The following is a 15,578-nucleotide window of genomic DNA, read 5'->3' on the forward strand; positions in this document are numbered from 1 at the left end:
GTGCTTATTGCTGCTACAGGATCTATGTGCCTATGTGAACTGATTGCATTAACCATTAGGAGAAAACTCACCTCATTGGAAATCCTTGCTTCTAAAGACTTTTAAAAGGGCATTTGGTCATCAAATAGGCTTTCTCAAACAGTTTGGGATTTGATCTGCAACTGCTTTCTAAGTAGAACTGGCTTAATCCATTTATCTTTTTGGAAATTAAAGATATAAACTTACGTTTCCCCATTTGAATATTGGTTCATTAGATGTTTTTTAAGAAAAATTTAATTAAAAAGATGCCTGCAGTCTTGATTGAATTCTCTACCTTAGTCATGTTTGCTCCGAGACTTTTACTGATAAGCCTGTTCCTTCTCCATTTTATTTGTTCAATGAGCAATCAATATTTGCCTGAGAATGTAAACACTCCTTCTCTGCACTCTGGAAACTTTGTGTTCTTTATCTTTGACAAATATATGTGCTAGGAGTCTTACTACCCATGCGTGCCTGTCTTTCAAAAAACTTTGGAATCTTGGAATTCAAAGATATAATTCCTCTAGACTTAAATAGAACTGGCCTCCTAACTTTTATAGCAAGTTACTTTTCATGAGATGCCTTTAGCTTGGTTAATTTTTTCTTTGTCTGGTAAGCCAGAAATATAGTTCAGAAATACGGAACATGGGGCACCTGGGTGGTTCAGTCAATTAAGTGTCTGACTCTTGATTTCAGCTTAGGTCATGATCTCATGAGTAGTGGGATAGAGAGCCGCATCAGGCTCCACCATCAGTGGTGAGTCTGCTGGAGAGTCTCCCTCTGCTCCTTCCCCCATTTGCACACACATGTGTGCATCCATGCAAGCTCTCTCTCTTGCTTTCTCTCAAATAATAAATCTTTGGAAAATAAAAAGTACAGAACGCATTTACTTGTTTGACTTTCCAACAAGTGCAGTGAACTGCCTTTATTAATAATTTGTCTTCCCCAGGTGTTTGGAAATCTAATGAATTTCTTTCCTGTGTTTTGGAAAAGTCATATATTTTTATATTTACCTTTTGAAATGTGATTCACAGCCCATAGATGAGTAAATTCTCAAAATATAAGGTATTATGAGAAGAAACTGTCACATTTCCTGTCACTTTTTCTGAGGGTTTTCAGTAAGGAATATGGGTATTTTAATGCTCGTGATAGTGATCCTTGAGGGACTTACTGCGAATCTTGAATGACAAACATAGTTTTTCTTCCCAGTATTTGAAAAATGCCTGAAAGAGAGACCTGCATTCGAGACCAGTTGGTTGGAGATCTTGCTTTGCCTAGTAGCCCTGTATAGGCAGAACTGAGTGTGGGTGGGGTTGGAGGAAGGCACAGGTCACTCATGCCACTGCCAGTCCTGCTGGTTTGCTTTGAGCTGGAACTATTCAGGAAACTGTCTTTCTGTTTCCTCTCTTTAATGGCATAAAAGGGGCGGGGGGGGAGGGGTGCTGGCTGTCTCCTTTGGAAGAGCATGCAACTCTTGATCTTGGGATCATTAGTTCAAGCCCCCAGGTTAGGTGTAGAGATTACTTAAATTAATAAAAAGTTGGGGCACCTGGTCCCTCAGTCGGCTGGCCTCTGACTCTTGGTTTTGGCTCAGGTCATGATCTCAGGATCATGAGGTCTGGCTCTGTCCTCACCAAGAATTTGGCTTGAGAGTCTCTCTCTGCCTCTCCCTCTGGCCTTCCCCCTGCTGTGCTCATCTGTGCACACTCTCTCTTTCTTAAATAAATATATAAATCTTTAAAAATAAAAACTTAAAAATAAATAAATAAATAAATAAAGGCATACATGTGATTGAGAACGTGATGGTGAATTCAGGCCTGCTTTATTTTATAAAGTGGAATAATCTCCACTTTAGTCAAAGAAATACTTAGAATACTTTTAATATGTAATTTGACCTTTAGAAATTAAAACTATTGAAACAGCTATCATTAATTCAGAGAGTAAAATTTCCAATATCTTTATGGGTTTTCTACTTCATCTACAAGAAAACTATTGAGAGTATCATGTGATAGTATCATAGCTTATTGTTCTGAATTCTGCATTAGATTTTTTTCTCTGATGTTTACTGAAAAACAATATCTTTAAGAACTTATGCCTAGAGACATTCACTTTTATTTTTTAGACACTATATTCTGGTATATTTCAGTATACTGGAGTAATATTCTCATTTATACTTTCATTTACAGATTAAACAATAATAGCTAATTGTGTTGTAGTAACAAGTTTGTAAACAAGATTTATTCTGATGCCAGTTTAAAGAATGAAATTATATAAACTGACAGAAAAGAATTCCTGTCCATAGCATTGCTGGGATAACTATAGCCTAGCAATATCATGATTCCAGACAACAGAAAGCTTAATATATCCCTATGGGAGCAAGCATTAATGTGTGACTAAAATAAGAAAAATGTGTCTAGGCCATATCACTTTTACAAGGTATAGACATATGTACTGGTACATAAGTAAAAAAGCCATCGGCATTGACATTTTGGACTATTCATGAGACCTTGACTGGCACCCTAGTCTTATTTATCAAGAAACCTAACCTACATTTTGCAACTTAAGTGTTGTGCTTTATGGGCATGGCAGACCCAAGATTATCTTAAATTTAACTAAATTTTACAGAACCTTAATTTTATGGGAAATTTGCAATGATCTTTAAATAGAGTACTAAATGCTCCCATAGGATTGTGCTGAAAAGCCCACAGCCATAACCCGGTCCAGTGCCAGCATGGAAATAGGAGATTGCCCACAAATAAAACTAGCATGACTGGTTTGGCTGGAGTAAATGTACACATGGTCAGTCTAAGCAGGCAGTGGTAATAGGCAGAAGGATCCTTTTTAATTGGTACAGTGGGGTCTATCTAACAGGGAAAGTAGGGTACTAAATCTACTTGGGTGCCAGAGATATTTGAAGTATGTTAAATGGTCAAAGGTGATGCTTCAGTTTGTGTCTCAACCTCACTTTATAATGACTTGAAATAATGTAACCGTGTGCCCCATTACTTAGAAATAACACCTAGCCACTAAGTGTTAGAGGAGCTTTTGCAGTGATGTGAGGTTATCATTAATGAGCATTTTCTGTAAAAGGGAATTTGCAACTGATGTTGCATAAGCATTCAGAATATTTAGTATTGAAGTGAAAGCATTTGTACCTGTAATTTTAATCAAAGCCAAATATAATATTGGTCTGTTCAAATTTCTGTGACTCATACCGAGTTCAGACTTATTTCTGGTTCAGACCCAAGTTGTATACTTAGAAATATTAATGTAGGTATGTAATAGATAACTACTTTGACATATACCCCATTTACTTCACAAGTGATTGTGTAAAAATTTTGAATGACTATTAATGGCACTGAAAGCATCCATTTTTAACTGTTAGTTATATGGATCGATATTATTCTCCACTGCGGAAAAAATTATTTATCTACTATTTATTTTTTATTTCTTCTATTGACTATAGCTATCATTACAATGGAACAGAAAATTATATTATTTCAAAATATAGAACCAAAAGGTTTTTTTTAACTTTTTTTATGTTTAATTAACCAGTGTATGATACATCATTAGTGTTTGATAATTTTGATAGAGTGTTCAACAATTCAGTAGTTGCATATGACACCCAGTGCTCATCACCACACATGTCCTCCTTAATACTCATTACCCATTTACCCAGTTACCCCAGCTACCCACCCTGCTCCCTTCTGTAACCCTCAGTTTGGTTCCCGGAGTTCTTCCCATTCGGTTTTCCCTCCCTTCCCCTGTGGTCCTCTGCTATTCCATATGTTCCACATATGAGTGAAACCATATGATAATTGTCTTTCTCTTCTTGACTTATTTCACTTAGTATCTTTTATTTAAATATAGTTAGCTACTCTCAATCCAAGAGGCATAAATCCCTATTTTTCCAGGTAAACTTTTCTTTTCTCACTTCATACCCATAACTGATTTATTTAATCACCCTTGATGTATACTGCTGATTTTGTTGGTTTGCTGATGCAATACAGAAAATGTTGCAAATATGTTTCTTTTTTTTTTTTTTTGATATTCTTTTTATTTTTATTTTTATTTTTTTTTCCCCCAATTTATTTATTTTCAGAAAAACAGTATTCATTATTTTTTCACCACACCCAGTGCTCCATGCAAGCTGTGCCCTCTATAATACCCACCACCTGTTACCCCAACCTCCCACCCCCCCGCCACTTCAAACCCCTCAGACTGTTTTTCAGAGTCCATAGTCTCTCATGGTTCACCTCCCCTTCCAATTTACCCAAATTCCCTACTACTCTCTAACGCCCCTTGTCCTCCATGCTATTGGTTATGCTCCACAAATGAGTGAAACCATATGATAATTGACTCTCTCTGCTTGACTGATTTCACTCAGCATAATCTCTTCCAGTCCCGTCCATGTTGCTACAAAAGTTGGATATTCGTCCTTTCTGATGGAGGCATAATACTCCATAGTGTATATGGACCACATCTTCCTTATCCATTCATCCGTTGAAGGGCATCTTGGTTCTTTCCATACTTTGGCGACTGTGGCCATTGCTGCTATAAACATTGGGGTACAGATGGCCCTTCTTTTCACGACATCTGTATCTTTGGGGTAAATACCCAGGAGTGCAATTGCAGGGTCGTAGGGAAGCTCTATTTTTAATTTCTTGAGGAATCTCCACACTGTTCTCCAAAGAGGCTGCACCAACTTGCATTCCCACCAACAGTGTAAGAGGGTTCCCCTTTCTCCACATCCTCTCCAACACATGTTGTTTCCTGTTTTGTTAATTTTGGCCATTCTAACTGGTGTAAGGTGATATCTCAATGTGGTTTTAATTTGAATCTCCCTGAGGGCTAATGATGATGAGCATTTTTTCATGTGTCTGATAGCCATTTGTATTTCTTGATTGGAGAAGTGTCTGTTCATATCTTCTGCCCATTTTTTGATGTGTTTGTCTGTTTCGTGTGGGTTGAGTTTGAGGAGTTCATTATAGATCCTGGATATCAACCTTTTGTCTGTACTGTCATTTGCAAATATCTTCTCCCATTCCGTGGGTTGCCTCTTTGTTTTTTTGACTGTTTCCTTTGCTGTGCAGAAGCTTTTGATTTTGATGAAGTCCCAGAAGTTTATTTTCGCTTTTGTTTCCTTTGCCTTTGGAGACGTATCTTGAAAGAAGTTGCTGTGGCCGATATCAAAGAGATTACTGCCTATATTCTCCTCTAAGATTCTGATAGATTCCTGTCTCACGTTGAGGTCTTTTATCCATTTTGAGTTGATCTTTGTGTACGGTGTAAGAGAATGGTCGAGTTTCATTCTTCTACATATAGCTGTCCAGTTTTCCCAGCACCATTTATTGAAGAGACTGTCTTTTTTCCACTGTATATTTTTTCCTGTTTTGTCGAAGATTAATTGACCATAGAGTTGAGGGTCCATATCAGGGCTCTCTACTCTGTTCCACTGGTCTATGTGTCTGTTTTTATGCCAGTACCATGCTGTCTTGGTGATCACAGCTTTGTAATAAAGCTTGAAATCAGGTAAGGTGATGCCGCCAGCTTTATTTTTGTTTTTCAACGTTTCCTTAGCGATTCGGGGTCTCTTCTGATTCCATACAAATTTTAGGATTATTTGCTCCAGCTCTTTGAAGAATGCCGGTGGAATTTTGATCGGAATGGCATTAAAAGTATAGATTGCTCTAGGCAGTATAGACATTTTAACGATGTTTATTCTTCCGATCCAAGAGCATGGAATGGTCTTCCATCTTTTTGTGTCTTCTTCAATTTCTTTCATGAGTGTTCTATAGTTCCTCAAGTATAGATCCTTTACCTCTTTAGTTAGGTTTATTCCCAGGTATCTTATGGTTCTTGGTGCTATAGTAAATGGAATCGATTCTCTAATTTCCCTTTCTGTATTTTCATTGTTAGTGTATAAGAAAGCCACTGATTTCTGCACATTGACTTTGTATCCTGCCACGCTGCTGAATTGCTGTATGAGTTCTAGTAGTTTGGGGGTGGAGTCTTTTGGGTTTTCCATATAAAGAATCATGTCATCTGCGAAGAGAGAGAGTTTGACTTCTTCATTACCAATTTGGATACCTTTTATTTCTCTCTGTTGTCTGATTGCTGTTGCTAGGACTTCTAATACTATGTTGAACAAGAGTGGTGAAAGTGGGCATCCTTGTCTTGTTCCTGATCTCAACGGGAAGGCTGCAAGCTTTTTCCCATTGAGGATGATATTTGCTGTGGGTCTTTCATAGATAGATTTGATGAGGTTCAGGAATGTTCCCTCTATCCCTATACTTTGAAGCGTTTTAATCAGGAACGGATGTTGGATTTTGTCAAATGCTTTTTCTGCATCAATTGAGAGGACCATGTGGTTCTTCTCTCTTCTCATATTAATTTGTTGTATCACATTGATTGATTTACGAATGTTGAACCATCCTTGTAGCCCAGGGATGAATCCCACCTGATCATGGTGGATAATCTTTTTAATGTGTTGTTGGATCCTGTTGGCTAGGATCTTGTTGAGAATCTTAGCATCCATATTCATCAGTGATATTGGTCTGAAATTCTCCTTTTTGGTATGGTCCTTGCCTGGTTTGGGGATCAGGGTAATGCTGGCTTCATAGAAAGAGTCTGGAAGTTTTCCTTCTGCTTCAATTTTTTGAAACAGCTTCAGGAGAATAGGGGTTATTTCTTCTTGGAAGGTTTGGTAGAATTCCCCAGGGAATCCGTCAGGTCCTGGGCTCTTGTTTTTTGGGAGATTTTTGATCACTGCTTCAATCTCGTTATTAGATATCGGTCTATTCAGGTTGTCGATTTCTTCCTGGTTCAATTTTGGTAGTTTATATTTTTCCAGGAATGCATCCATTTCATCTAGGTTGCTAAGCTTATTGGCATATAACTGTTCGTAGTAACTTCTGATGATTGTTTCTACTTCCTTGGCGTTAGTTGTGATCTCTCCCTTTTCATTCATAATTTTATGAATTTGGGATTTCTCTCTTTTCTTTTGGATTAGTGTAGCCAGTGGCTTATCGATCTTATTGATTCTTTCAAAAAACCAGCTTCTAGTTTCATTGATACGTTCTACTGTATCTCTGGTTTCTCCCTCATTGATCTCAGCTCTAATCTTGATGATTTCCCTTCTTATGTGTGGAGTTGGTTTGATTTGTTGTTGATCCTCCAGTTCTTTAAGGTGTAGAGACAGCTGGTGTGTTCTGGATTTTTCAATTTTTTTGAGCAAGGCTTGGATGGCTATATATTTTCCCCTTAGGACCGCCTTTGCTGTATCCCATAGGTTTTGGACCGAAGTGTCTTCATTCTCATTGGTTTCCATGAATTGTTTCAGTTCTTCTTTGATCTCCTGGTTGATCCAAGCATTCTTAAGCAAGGTGGTCTTTAGCTTCCAGGTGTTTGAGTTCCTTCGGAACTTTTCCTTGTGATTGAGCTCCAGTTTCAAAGCATTGTGATCTGAGAATATGCAGGGAATAATCTCAGTCTTTTGGTATCGGCTGAGTCCTGATTTGTGACCCAGTATGTGGTCTATTCTGGAGAAGGTTCCGTGTGCACTTGAGAAGAATGAGTATTCTGCTGTTTTAGGGTGGAATGTTCTGTATATATCTATGAGGTCCATCTGGTCCAATGTGTCGTTCAATGCTCTTGTTTCTTTATTGATTTTCTGCTTCGATGATCTGTCTAATTCTGAAAGAGGCGTGTTAAGATCACCTACGATTAGTGTATTCATATCAATATGACTCTTTATCTTGATTAACAGTTTTCTTAAGTAATTGGCTGCTCCCATATTGGGAGCATAGATATTTACAATTGTTAGATCATCTTGGTGGATAGTCCCTTTAAGGATTATGTAGTGTCCTTCTGTATCTCTGACTACAGTCTTTAGTTTGAAGTCTAATTTATCTGATATGAGAATCGCTACCCCAGCCTTCTTTTGAGTCCCATTGGCATGAAAGATGCTTCTCCACCCCTTCACTTTCAGTCTGCGTGTATCTTTAGGTTCAAAATGGGTCTCTTGTAGACAGCATATGGGTGGGTCCTGTCGTTTTATCCAATCTGCAACCCTGTGCCGTTTTATGGGTGCATTTAGGCCATTCACATTGAGAGTGATTATTGATAGATACGTTTTTATTGACATCGAGTTACCTTTGAAGTCTTTCTTTCTGTAGACTGTCTCTATATTTCTGTTCAATGCTATTCTTGGGATTTTTCCTCTTTTATAGCACCCCCCTTAATATTTCCTGCAGTATCGGCTTGGTGGTTGCATAGTCTTTTAAGTCTTGCCGGTCTTGGAAACTCTTTATCTCTCCATCCATTTTGAATGTCAGTCTTGCTGGATAAAGTATTCTTGGCTGCATGTTCTTCTCATTTAGTGCCCTGAATATATCTTGCCAGCCTCTTCTGGCTTGCCAGGTCTCTGTGGACAGGTCTGACGTTATTCTGATGGGCTTTCCTCTGTAAGTAAGGAGCCTCTTTGCCCTGGCAGCTTTCAAGAGATTATACCTACAATTATAATTTCTCAATTTGACTATCAGGTGTCGTGATGTTTTTTTGGAGTGTATAATCTTGGGTGGAGACCGTTCAGCCTCTAGTACATGGACGCTGGTTTCATTCGCGAGATTCGGAAAGTTTTCATGAAGGACTTGTTCCACGACATCTTCTAGACTTCTTTCTTTCTCCTCCCCTTCAGGAATTCCAATAATTCTGACGTTGGAACGCTTCATGGCATCACTTATTTCCCTAATTCTGCTTTCGTGGGATCTAAGCTGTTTGTTCCAGGCTTCCTCCTGATCCTTTCTCTCTATCTGTTTGTCTTCCAGATCACTAATTCTATCTTCTGTCTCAGTTACCCTAGCTTTGAGAGAGTTTAGATTGGATTGGAACTCATTGAGAGCATTGTGGACCTCCTCCCTGGTAGCTTTAAGCTCCTCCCTAACATTGTGAACATCCTGTCTGGTCTCTTTCAGTTCGGCTCTAATCAATTCTGTTTGGTCATCCATGGCTTTCTCCAACCTAGCTATTGCCTGGATAATTGTTAGCCTGAATTCTCTTTCCGACATATTGTCTATGTTGATAGCCGTTAGCTCTGTTGCGGAAGGTCCATCCTCTGTATTTTTCTTCTGTTGGGCATTCCTCCTCCTAGTCATTTTGGTGGGAGAAGACTGAACAGATGTAGCTGGATGTATCAACTCTGGTGCAGTCAAGGTGCACCCTGGAGCACTTCCTGATCTCCGTCTCAGAAGCCTCAGTCTGGGTGCAGAAGCTGAATAAATTCCCCCTTGGACGCTGGCAGTGCAGGTTCCAAGTTAAAGACCCTGGGGGCGCAGGATCTTTTGCTCGTCCCCAAAGCCAAGGCAGTGGCGGCTGTCTGGGAGCTCCTGACCACCAGAGAGGTTCCAAGCAGCGATCGCACACTGAGATTTTGCCGCAGGCCGGGGCTGGGAGTGCCCGGCTTGCGCGCACCTCTTTTCAGAGGCGGCTGTGGGTCGGGCGTGCGTCTGGGGCACTGAGAACGGGGCGCTGGTCTGTAAGCCGCAGGCTGGGCTTTTGCGCGCCTCTGTCCGGGGAAGAGTTTCATGCGCGCGCGGCTTAGACTTTGAAACAATGGCCCGGGTCAAGAAGCGCCCCAGGGCCTTAGAAACCCAGGAGAGCTGGAGCGACGTGCACGCGCATCTCAAGCTTTGTGGTAGGGCTAGCGCGCGTTGTGCAGACTGGCTCCCATCCCCTCACAGGAGCCGGAACCCCCGCGCTCTGGGGCGCGCTGGCGGCTTAGGGACCAGGAGCCGGTTTCTCCGCCGCACTCTCTCTGCCTCCGCGCCGGGGAGGCCGTCTGGGACTGGGGACTCAAGCCCCTGTCCCTAGCCGCCCCGATTCCCACAATTTGCCCCCGCGATCCTTTGCTCTTTTGGAGTGCTTTCAACCAGTCTCCGAGTTAATGCTGGTCCCCAGACGCAGGGCACTCTCGCTCGTATCGGGGTATTACTTTTGCACCGGTCGCCTCTGGTGGCTCCCTCCCCCTTTTGTTTATCTTCCGATATCAGTCCGCTGTTCCCATTCCGCTTTACCTGCTCACTGGCGTCTTCTGCCCCTGTAGAGATCCAGACGTGTATAATTCTGATCTCAGGCTGATTTCATGGGTGATCAGAGTTCTTTGGTAGGTAATCAGCTCACTTTGGGGTACCAGCTGAAAAGACGCCTCTTCCTAGTACCCCGCCATCTTGTCCCCCCCCGCAAATATGTTTCTTAATGAAATAATGATATGATATTATGTAACTTAAATCTATTGTTTAGAAAAATATGAAAATTACAGATTTATAACACCAAAGGGAAGAAATACTCATCAAAGTTGTTGTTAACTTTGTAATCAGCATTAGTATTCATAATCTTAACAAAAAAAAGGTGGCTTGAGATGATTCATATTTTCTGATATGAAAATACTAGAATTCCTCTATTAACCTTTTCCCCTCTCACCTTATATACCATTTATATTTGGAACATTGTTATTTAAAGGGATCTATTAGAACTTGAGAAATTAGTTTTTTACTATTATTTCCATAGAAACAACACAACAGTTTTCTAACTTTTCTATATTCCTGAAGAAATTTTCCTATTGTAGATAAATTATTTTATTTTCCCATTGTTTCTCATCTAAACGTTTTTCTTTTCAGAATTAAGCCATAGAAATAGTGAAAAGCTTTAGCAAATGACTGAATTGAATATGATGTAATTATTTCAAATGGAATGTCACTTAAGGATCCCTACTTTTATTTAATTTTTTTAAGATTTTATTTATTTATTTGACAGAGAGAAAGAGAGAGTGAGAGAGGGAACACAAGCAGGGGGGGAAGGGGAGGGAGAAGTAGACTTCCCACTGAGCAGGGAGCCCAGTGTGGGGCTTGATTCAAGGACCCTGGGATCATGACCTGAGCTAAAGGCAGATGTTTAATGACTGAGCCACCCAGGTGCCCCGAGGATCTCTAATTTTATTTCCTGGAGTTCCACTAGGACATTTGAGGGGTCAAATGACCTGCAATTCCCTGGTGATTGATTATACTACTTTTTTATAGGTATTGGTTAGCAGTATTGTATGTAAGTGAATTTTTATTTATTTGTAAGTAAATGAAGGAGCTTCCTAAGAGGTGTAGGTAGAAGCTCTAGCTCTCTTCCAGATCCAATTCTAGAAGTCAAACAGCATCACTTGACTTCTGCTGTATTCTGTTGGTCAGAACAGATCAAAGAACGAGCAACTATTCAAGGGAAATCTTGGAGGATTATAGAGTCTCCCTATGGATATGGGCATGGCGGAATGAAAATGCAAAAGAGCATATAGGATGGGAAATAATGTGGCCATCTTTGGAAACACATCACAGTAGTCTGTTCATGTACTTTACCATGAATGAAGACCTACCAAGGAATATGCAAACAGATCATTTAGTAAATCACATTTCATAGTACTCCTACCTAAAATTGATGTGCCTGTATGTCCAGTATTTCTGTTTCCTAATACCTGTGTCTCTTAAGATAAAGGTTGGCTGCAAAAGGGAGCATTCTGATCCACAGTGAGATATTCTGATTTCAGATGTGGTAGACTAAGGTGTGGGAGTAATGACAGCTTTTGTTTTAATGACTTTGCCTCTTCTATTCCATAACAGTTGTAAAAAATTTGTTACTGTTCAGAGAGAGCCCTGTGACAGCAGACCAAAAAACATCCATAATAAATACCGAATTCCTATAGCAGACCTTTAAGCTTTTCATAGTACTCTAGCACTAGAACACAACATTAACTGGAAAGAAGGTACCTTTCATCCCAGTGTAGTTCTGGGTGATGACAATGATTATTATATACGTGACTAGAATGTTCACTAGGACTACGAAACCTATGGATGAAACTTTTACATAATTTCCTTCATATTTGATAAGCATTTTTCTATCATATAGCTGAAAACTTATAAAATCATACCCAAAAAGTTCCATTTAAAGTAAAGGATCTTATTATGTCTTATGGAATGTTTATTCTCTTTCTCTTATTAATAAAAATTAGGGGCATCTGGATGGCTCATTAGGTTAAGTGTCTGCCTTCTACTCAGGTCATGATCTTGGAGTTCCAGAATCAAACTCCACATCAGGCTCCCTGCTTAGCAGGGAGTAAATAAATAAGTAATAAGTAAATAGGTAATAAGTAATAAGTAATAATAATAAGTAATAAGTAATAAAAGTAATAAGTAAATAAAATCTTTTTTTTAATAAATAAATAATAAATTTACCTGCTGTTCCTTAGCCAGATATTTTTTTATAGTCTATACCTTTCTCACTTATTGTACTCACAGGAAAATTTTCTTTTGTGTAAAGAAGTAAAAAAAGTTCTCATTTTTATACCCTTTTTAAAAAACTTTTTGTACTCGGTTTTTATTGAATTACTTCAAAAGCCAGATATCTGAGATCAATATTCATTCACATTTAATGAAGAACTATTGTCTTTTATCATACTTCTTGTATTATAATTTATTTTAGCTGTATTGCATTGCTATAAGTTAACTAACAAACAGCATGTTCCTTTACTACCTTCTTTTTTATAAAAATTGATAAATTTTATAAAAACTGTCATTTTAACCTTGACTGCTTTTAGTAATCTACCCACAATACATATTCTGTATTTTTCTCAGCAATTTTTATGATATTCCTTGAAAGACACACTAACACATATATTTGAATTGAGAAACTGAAGTCAAACTCTGAGAGAAAATGAAATTCATTTGGAGGTTGGTTTGACCGTGAGAACTGGCTTTGCTAACTGGATTATAAGGCAGACATTTTTCATACATACAATGAGTTAAGTCAGCAGCTCTAATATTATTTTACTTTTATTACAAAAAATTTTAAAGATATGCAAAGGTATAGAGAATGGGATAATTAATTTGCATATGATGTACCTATCAGCCATCTATACTTAACTTACCCACTCTTCCCAGTCTTGTTTCTTTCCCCTCATTTTTCTCCTCTGACCCACACCCAATATGTTTTTAGTCTATAAATATTTCAATGTGTATCTCTAAAATATCTCTAATAAAGATTTTAAAAATACATAATCACAATATAGTTATCATACCTTAACATCCAGGAAGACTTTAATTTAAATTAATATGAATAAGGTTTCTTAGCATTTATATCTATAAAGATGAAGGCTACAAATAAACATAATCCTGAATCCTATCTCATTCTGGCAATGTCATGTTATTATAAAAAATAATATATTTTAAAAGTCTGATCATTTCTTCAAAAAATGAATTTCTAGGGGTGCCTGGGTGGCTCAGAGGGTTGAGCCTCTGCCTTCAGCTCAGGTCATAATCCCAGGGTCCTTGGATCAAGCCCTGCATTGGGTGCTCTGCTTGACAGGGAGCCTGCTTCCCCTCTCTCTCCGCCTGCCTCTCTGCCTACTTGTGATCTTTCTCTCTCTGTCAAATAAATAAATACGATTTTTTTAAAAAATGCATTTCTAATAAAATTTTATATTTCAGTAAATTATCAAATTATTTTCATCAATTGTACACTAAGAGTTAAAATAATTCAACTTCAAAGAGATTTTTTTAAAGATGTTATTTATTTATTTCAGAGAGAGATTGGGAGGGAGAGCACAGAGAAAGAAACAGACTTCCCACTGAACAGAAAACCTGATGCTGGGTTCCATCCCAGGACCCTGACTGAGATCATAACCTGAGCCAAAGGCAGATGCTCAACCAACTGAGCCACCCAGGTGCCTGAAAAGAGATTTCTCTTAATACTTGAATATATATGGTAGTCCCAGGGTCCTGGGATCAAGCCCTGCATTGGGCCTCCTGCTCAGTGGGGAGCCTGCTTCTCCATCTCCTCCCTGCTCATGCTGTCTATCACTATCTCTGTCCCTATTTCTGTCCCTCTCAAACTTGAATATGTAAACAAAACCAACTTAAATACCAATATTAATGTATATATTAATTTGTAGACATGCATTTCTTTGGAAACATATGATAAATTAACCACTACAACCAGCAAACAAATTTCAGATATAAGAATATTGTATATCATGATAAAGTTCTGTAAGAAAAATGTAAGTACAGGGTCAGTGAAAAAGAGAGATATATAAGTAAAAAAGACCTCATTCACGTGTATCTTTCTTAAAGTCTACTATAGTTAACATCCAGTGTTGTATTAATTTTAAGTGTACAGTATGATCATTTGACAATTCTTTTTTTTTTTCTTAACATATAATGTATTATTAGTTTCAGGGGTACGGGTCTGTGATTCATCAGTCTTGCACAATTCACATCACTCAGCATAGCACATACCCTCCCCAATGTCCGTCACCCAGTCACCCCGTCCCTCCCACCTCCGGCCCCTCCAGCAATCCTCAGTTTTTTCCTGAGATTAAGAGTCTCCTATGGTTTGTCTCCCTCTCTGGTTTCCTCTAGTTTCATTTTTCCCTCCCTTCCCCTATGATCCTCTGTCTTGTTTCTCAAATTCCTCTTATCAGTCAAATGATACTTGTCTTTCTCTGATTGACTTATTTCATTTAGCATAATACCCTCTGGTTCTATCCATGTCCTTGCAAATGGCAAGATTTCTTTTTCTTGATGGCTGCATAGTATTCCATTGTATATATAATGCATCTTCTTTATCCATCCATCTGTTGATGGACATCTAGGTTCTTTCCATAGTTTGCCTATTGTGGTCATTGCTGCTATAAACATTTGGGTGCCCGTGCCCCTTCGGATCATTACATTTGTATCCTTAAGGAAAATACCCAGTAGCACAATTGCTGGGTCGTAGGGTAGCTCTATTTTCAACTTTTTGAGGCACCTCCAACTGTTTTCCAGAGTGGCTGCACCAGCTTGAATTCCCACCAACAATATAGGAGGGTTCCCCTTTCTCCACATACTCACCAAAAGCTGTTGTTTCCTGACTAGTTAATTTTAGCCATTCTGACTGGTGTGAGGTGGTATCTCACTGTGGTTTTGATTCGTACTTCCTGTTGCCCAGTGATGTTGAGCACTTTTTCATGGTCTGTTGGCCATCTGGATGTCTTCTTTGAAATGTCTATTCATGTCTATTCATGTCTTCTGCCTATTTCTTGATTGGATTATTTGTTCTTTGGGTGCTTTTGTTCTTTGGGTGTTTTTAGATTTTGGATATCAGCCCTTTATCTGATATGTCAGTTGCAAATATCTTTTTCCATTCGTTTGGTTGTCTTTTGGTTTTGTTGAATGTTTCCTTTGCTGCGCAAAAGCTTTGGATCTTGATGAAGCCTCAGTAGTTCATTTTTTTTCCTTGCTTCCTTGCCTTTGATGATGTTTCTAGGAAGAAGTTGCTGTGGCTGAGGTCGAAGAGGTTGCTGCCTGTGTTCTTCTCAAGGTTTTGATGGATTCCTGTCTCACATTGAGGTCTTTCATCCATTTTGAGTCTGTTTTTGTGTGTGGTGTAAAAAAATGGTCCAGTTTCATTCTTCTGCATGAGGCTGTCCAGTTTTCCCAGTGCCATTTGTCTATTTTCCATTGGACATTCTTTCCTGCTTTGTCAAA

At 38.8% G+C, this 15,578-nt stretch overlaps 1 protein-coding gene across 1 annotated transcript in view; it reads left to right on the top strand.

The window, feature by feature from the left end:
- ITFG1 (integrin alpha FG-GAP repeat containing 1) overlaps window positions 1–15,578 on the top strand; it is a 297,293-nt gene that overhangs the window by 10,574 nt on the left and 271,141 nt on the right. The window lies entirely within an intron of this gene.

This window comes from Neovison vison, chromosome 7 (genome assembly GCF_020171115.1).
Source record: "Neovison vison isolate M4711 chromosome 7, ASM_NN_V1, whole genome shotgun sequence".
Classification (NCBI taxonomy): Eukaryota; Metazoa; Chordata; class Mammalia; order Carnivora; family Mustelidae; genus Neogale; species Neogale vison.